A 5,690-nucleotide genomic window follows, 5' to 3' on the forward strand; every position below is an offset into this window, starting at 1 on the left:
CTCTCTTGTCCACATTTTATTCCCCAGTGCCTAGCCCAGGACTGACCTAGATTTAGACGCTCAGCAGTTATTTGATGAATGAATAAATAAAAATAGCAAAAATAAGTTGAAAATATGATTTCCAAACAGCATCACCTCGCCCAGACCCTTAAAGAAGTTTCTGAAGATTGGGTGGTGGCTCATGCCTGTAATCTCAGCACTTTGGGGGATCAAGGTGGGAGGACTGCTTGAGCCCAGGAGTTCGAGACTAGCCTGGACAACGTGACAAGGCCCTGTCTCTACAATAAAATGATAATCATAAACCAGCCCCTGCTGGGTGTGGTGGCTCACGCCTGTAATCCCACCACTTTGGGAGGCCGAGGCGGGTGGATCACTTGAGGTCAGGAGTTCAAGACCAGCCTGGCCAACATGGCGAAACCCCATCTCTACTAAAAATACAAAATTAGCCGGGCGCGGTGGCTCACACCTGTAATCCCAGCACTTTGGGAGGCCGAGGCGGGTGGATCATGAGGTCAGGAGATCGAGACCGTCCTGGCTAACACGGTGAAACCCCGTCTCTACTAAAAATACAAAAAAATTAGCCATGAGTGGCAGCGGGCGCCTGTAGTCCCAGCTACTTGGGAGGCTGACGCAGGAGAATGGCATAAACCCGGGAGGCAGAGCTTGCAGTGAGCGGAGATCGCCTCACTGCACTGCAGCTTGGGCGACAGAGCTAGACTCCATTTCAAAAAAAAAAAAAAAACAAAATTAGCCGGGCATGGTAGTGCATGCCTGTAATATCAGCTACTCCAGAGGCTGAGGCAGGAGGACCACTTAGAACCCAGGAGGCGGAGGTTGCAGTGAGCTGAGATCGTGCCACTGCCCTCCAGCCTGGATGACAGAGCGAGACTCTGTTTTGGAAAAAAAAAAAAATCAGCTAGGCACGGTGGCACATGCCTGTGGCGCCGGCTGCTCAGGAGACTGAGGTGGGAAGATGGATTGAGGCCAGGAAGTAACGGCTGCTGCAAGTTACAATCGCACCACTGCACGCTGGCCTGGGCGACACAGCGAGACCTTGTCTCAAAAAAAAAAAGAAAGAAAGAAAGTTTCTGAAAATAAGTCTTAAGAGTTTTGAATTAGGTTTCTGACATTAAGTTGCCATAGAAACTAGCTGAGCCCTTTCTCTTTCTTGGGAGTGTTTACAATTGTCCACAGAGATACAACATTTTTAAAAAATCTGCTCATTTAAATCAAAGTAGCATATGGGTTAAACCAAGATACTTTTTCTGTTCATGCTATTTTTCTGATAGAAAATAAAGATACCAGAGACCAGGCCAGGAGTGGTGGCTCACGCCTGTAATCCCAGCACTTTGGGAGGTCAAGATGGGAAGATTGCTCGGGCCCAGGAATTCGAGACCAGCCAGGGTGATATATTGAGACTCCCATCTCTATAGAAAAATATTATATTTATTTAAATTTTAAAAAGATAACATATTCAGTGAACATGTTTTCCGAATGAGGCACTTAAGATGATAACTTGAATTCCAGTATGTGCAATCTGAGCATCAAATATTGATTCAGGCCAGGCACGGTAGCTCACGCCTGTAATCCCAGCACTTTGGGAGGCTGAGGTAGGCGGATCACCTTAGGTCAGGAGTTCAAGCCCAGTCTGGCCAACACGGCGAAACCCTGTCTCTACTAAAAATATTAAAAAATTATCTGGGCATGGAAGCGGGCAATCCAAGCTACTTGGGAGGCTAGGGCAGAAGAATCGCTTGAACCCGGGAGGTGGAGGTTGCAGTGAGCCAAGATCGCATCACTACATTCCAGCCTGGGTGACAGAGCAAGACTCTGTCTCAAAAAAAAAAAAAAAAAAAATTGAGTCACACAAAGAGACAATATTGTATAATTCCACTAATACGAAGTACCTAGAATATTCAAATCGACAGAGACAGACAGAATGGTGGTTAGCAGGGCTGGAGGGAGGGGTAATGGGCGTGAGTAATTAATGGGGACAGAGTTTCAGTTTGGGAAGATGAGAAAGTTCTGGAGATGGATGGTGGTGATGGTTGCACAGTGTGAATATATTTAATGCCACAGAACTTCAAAAGGGTTAAGATGAGTCGGGTGCAGTGGCGCACGTAGCAATCCCAGCGCTTTGGAAGACCGAGGCGGGAGAATTGCTTGAAGCCAGGAGTTTGAGACCAGCCTGGGTTACAAAGCAAGACCCCATCTCTACAAAAAAATAATAAAAAAATTAGCCAGGCACTGTCGTGTGCACCTGTGGTCCCAGCTACTCGGGAGGCTGAGGTGGGAGGATCGCTTAAGCCCAGGAGTTTGAGGCTGCAGTGAGCTGTGATCACACCACTGCACTCCAGTATGGTTAACAGAGTCAGACCCTGTCTCTCCAAAAAAAAAGAAAAATGATTAAGATGGCAAATTTCATATTATGTATTTTATGTTGCATATCATGTTATGCATATGACATACGTTGCATATGCATAATATTGTTTATCATATTTGCATATTTATGTATGTGATGTATATGTATATCGTGTGTGTGTGTGTGTGTGTGTGTGTGTGTAGATATATATATATATAAACAATTTGTAAACGTTGATTCTGTAGTCTTCATTATTTTGGCCACCAATTCCTAATTGCTCCCAGGAAAGAATAGGAGGAAGATGTGGAAGTAGATCGGTTTTTTTTTTTTTTTTGAGACAGAGTCTCACTGTGCCATTCAGGCTGGAATGTAGTGGTGTGATCTCAGCTCACTGCAACCTCCACCTCCCAAATTCAAGAGATTCTCTTGCCTCAGCCTCCGAGTAGCTGGGATTACAGGTGCCTGCCACCATGCCCAGCTTATTTTTTTTTTTTTTTTTTAGTAGAGATGGGGTTTCGCCATGTTGACCAGGCTGGTCTCCAACTCCTGACCTCAAGTAATCCGCCCCCCTCAGCCTCGCAAAGTGCTGTGATTACAGGCATGAGCCACCACGCCCAGCCTGGTTGCCATTGTGGGGACAAAACTCTTGAATGCATGGGAGACCCTCCTTCCATTACGTATGATGGGCTGGTTGAGAGCACAGTGGACCCACTTCCATATTCTCTCAACAGATGTCACTTCCTAAATATCTCTCAACTTCATCTTTTCACGGACCACTGTCACTACCCGAGCCCAAGCCTCCAGCATCTCTTTTGGGAATGGAAACAACAATGGTGGACTCCTAACCTTTACCCACTCGGGGTCACCTCCAACCTAGCCAGGTGGGTTTTCAAAAAACCCAAGCGTGGCTGGACTTGGTGGCTCATGCCTGAAATCACAACATTTTGGGAGGCCGAGGCAGGAGCATTGCTTCAGCCCAGAAGTTTGAGACCAGCCTGCGTTACACAGCAAGAACCCATCTCTACAAAAAATGGAAATAACTAAATAATTATCCAGACTCCTTGGGCTCGAGCGGTCCTCCTGCCTCAATCTCCTGAGTAGCTGGGACTAGAGGCACATGCCACCACCCCAGGCTAATTTCTGAATTAAATTAAATTAAATTAAATTAAATTATTTTTTGAGATGGAATTTTGCTCTTGTTGCCCAGTCTGGAGTGCAATGGCAAGATTTTGTTTCTCTTCGCAATTGGAAATCACCTCAATGTCCAATGTGCAGGGATTTGTTAATTGATGGGCCATTAAAAACAAAAGGATAGTCTATAAGTCTGTTTAATGATACGGAAAAATATCCACCATATATAGTAAAGTGAAACAGGCACTATGCTCAATGTATTTTGTAAATTGGAAAATATATATTTATAGACACAGGACAGCGGTTATAGAGACTGGACCTTACACAATTGTGGGAGCGGGTTACATGGTAACCAGTGCCAACCTCCACCCTCCACAGATATGTCTTCTTACCCACAGTAAACTGGAACTAGGCAGGGAGGGGAATTTTAGGAACTGCAGTCCCAGTTTTGCTAAATTGACACAATACAAATCCACCACATATCAGTAAAAGGCTACAGAGAAATTCACCCAAATGGTTTTAGCAGTAATTACTGGGAGTTGAGTGGGTTTAAATTCTCAGTACACAGGTCAGATGTGAGAAAATCAAACAACACATTTGGTTTTTTAATATAATGAGTCAACCTAATTTTCACTCCAATCCCTCCCATCCTGTCAAGGAGGAAGGAAATTCACCTTCCTCCCTCCCTCCCTCCCTCCTTCCCTCCCTCCATCCCTCCCTCCCCCGCCTCCTTCCTTCTGTCCTTCATCTCACTCTGTTGCCCAGGCTGGAGTGTAGTGGCACAATCATAGCTCACTGTCACCTTGAACTCCTGGGCTCAATGGCTCCTTCTCACCTCAGCCTCTCAAGGACCTGGGACTGCAGGTGTACACCACACACCAACGCACAGAGCTAATTAATTTTTTTTTTTTTTGGTAGAGACAGGGGTCTTGCTATGTTGCCCACGCTGGTGTTCAACTCCTAACCTCAAGTAATCCTCCTTCTTCAGCCTCCCCAAACAGTAGGATTGCAGGCATGAGCCTCTGCACCTGGCAGAAAAATACTGGACTTTTCTACAAATACCTATACTATTCACAAATGGCCTTTAAACTGCCCAGAAATTATGGGACTGAAGTGATTAAAATCTTTATCCAAATGAAGACAACTATATTATTATCAAGAGTGTGGCATATTTGACCTACATCTAGATGTGTATATACATTTTCTTTTCCAAAAATGAATAAAACAACAAAAGATTTCAGTATTGTTGTTACCTATTTATTAGATACCCAGTTAAACTCACTGTTTCTAAATGCACAGGGTGTGTGTTGCCCAAGTCCAGAACAGTCCAGAACAGTCCAGAACAGTCTAGAACAGTCCAGAACAATTCTCTGGGGCTTCTAGGTCACAGCTGAGCATGTTTTATTTCCTGAATTTAGTGTTCTTCCATCGCTAGAGGTGATTCATGTTTATTAATTAGGTTGATACAAAAGTTATTGTGGTTTTTTGCAATTATTGCAACCATAATATAATTTTGCAATTATAACTTTTGCACCAGCCTAATAAAAAAACACCTTGGCTGACAAGCTATGGGAATGGCATGGCCACCAGAAATGACCTTCACAGTTTTCTAAAAAGCAGTGGCTTCCAGTTCAGAAGGGGTTTGCTGCTCTCTGTCTAATGAGTTGGGGTTCTCTTTTCTCCTCCACGTTCTAGGGTTTTGATGCCTCTTAGCATCACCATCTCTCATTTGGGGAGCAATTATAAATCGTTAGTAAAAGCTCAACTTTTTTAAGAAGCAAAACCAGCAAGAAAATTCAGCATGTCCCGGTTTTCTAGACAGCATGCTCAAAGACCACAGCCAGCTGCTTAATAATTTAGCCTTTTGGGCAAGGTGCTCATTAGCGTAGATCAAAAACATGAATAATGCAGGCATTTGTGAATCGCACTGCTCGGTGGTGCCGCACTGGCCAGGAAACGCCTGAAGCAGTTGCAGAGGGGCTCAGGGTGACCAGATCCGGTGACTGGGTCATGATGACACCAAACTTGGTTAATGGGAATCCCAGGTCATATCCGATGGTATCAAACCACAGCCGCTGCCTGCTGTGCAGGTCTTTTAAGTCAAATGTCGCATGCCAGTCAAAATTCCTGCCAGGAAATCAGACTCTATTTCCCTAGTTCTCTCTCTCTCTCTCTTTTTTTTTTTTTTTTTTTTTTT

Source organism: Colobus angolensis, unplaced genomic scaffold (genome assembly GCF_000951035.1).
Source record: "Colobus angolensis palliatus isolate OR3802 unplaced genomic scaffold, Cang.pa_1.0 Scaffold43, whole genome shotgun sequence".
Taxonomy (NCBI): domain Eukaryota; kingdom Metazoa; phylum Chordata; class Mammalia; order Primates; family Cercopithecidae; genus Colobus; species Colobus angolensis.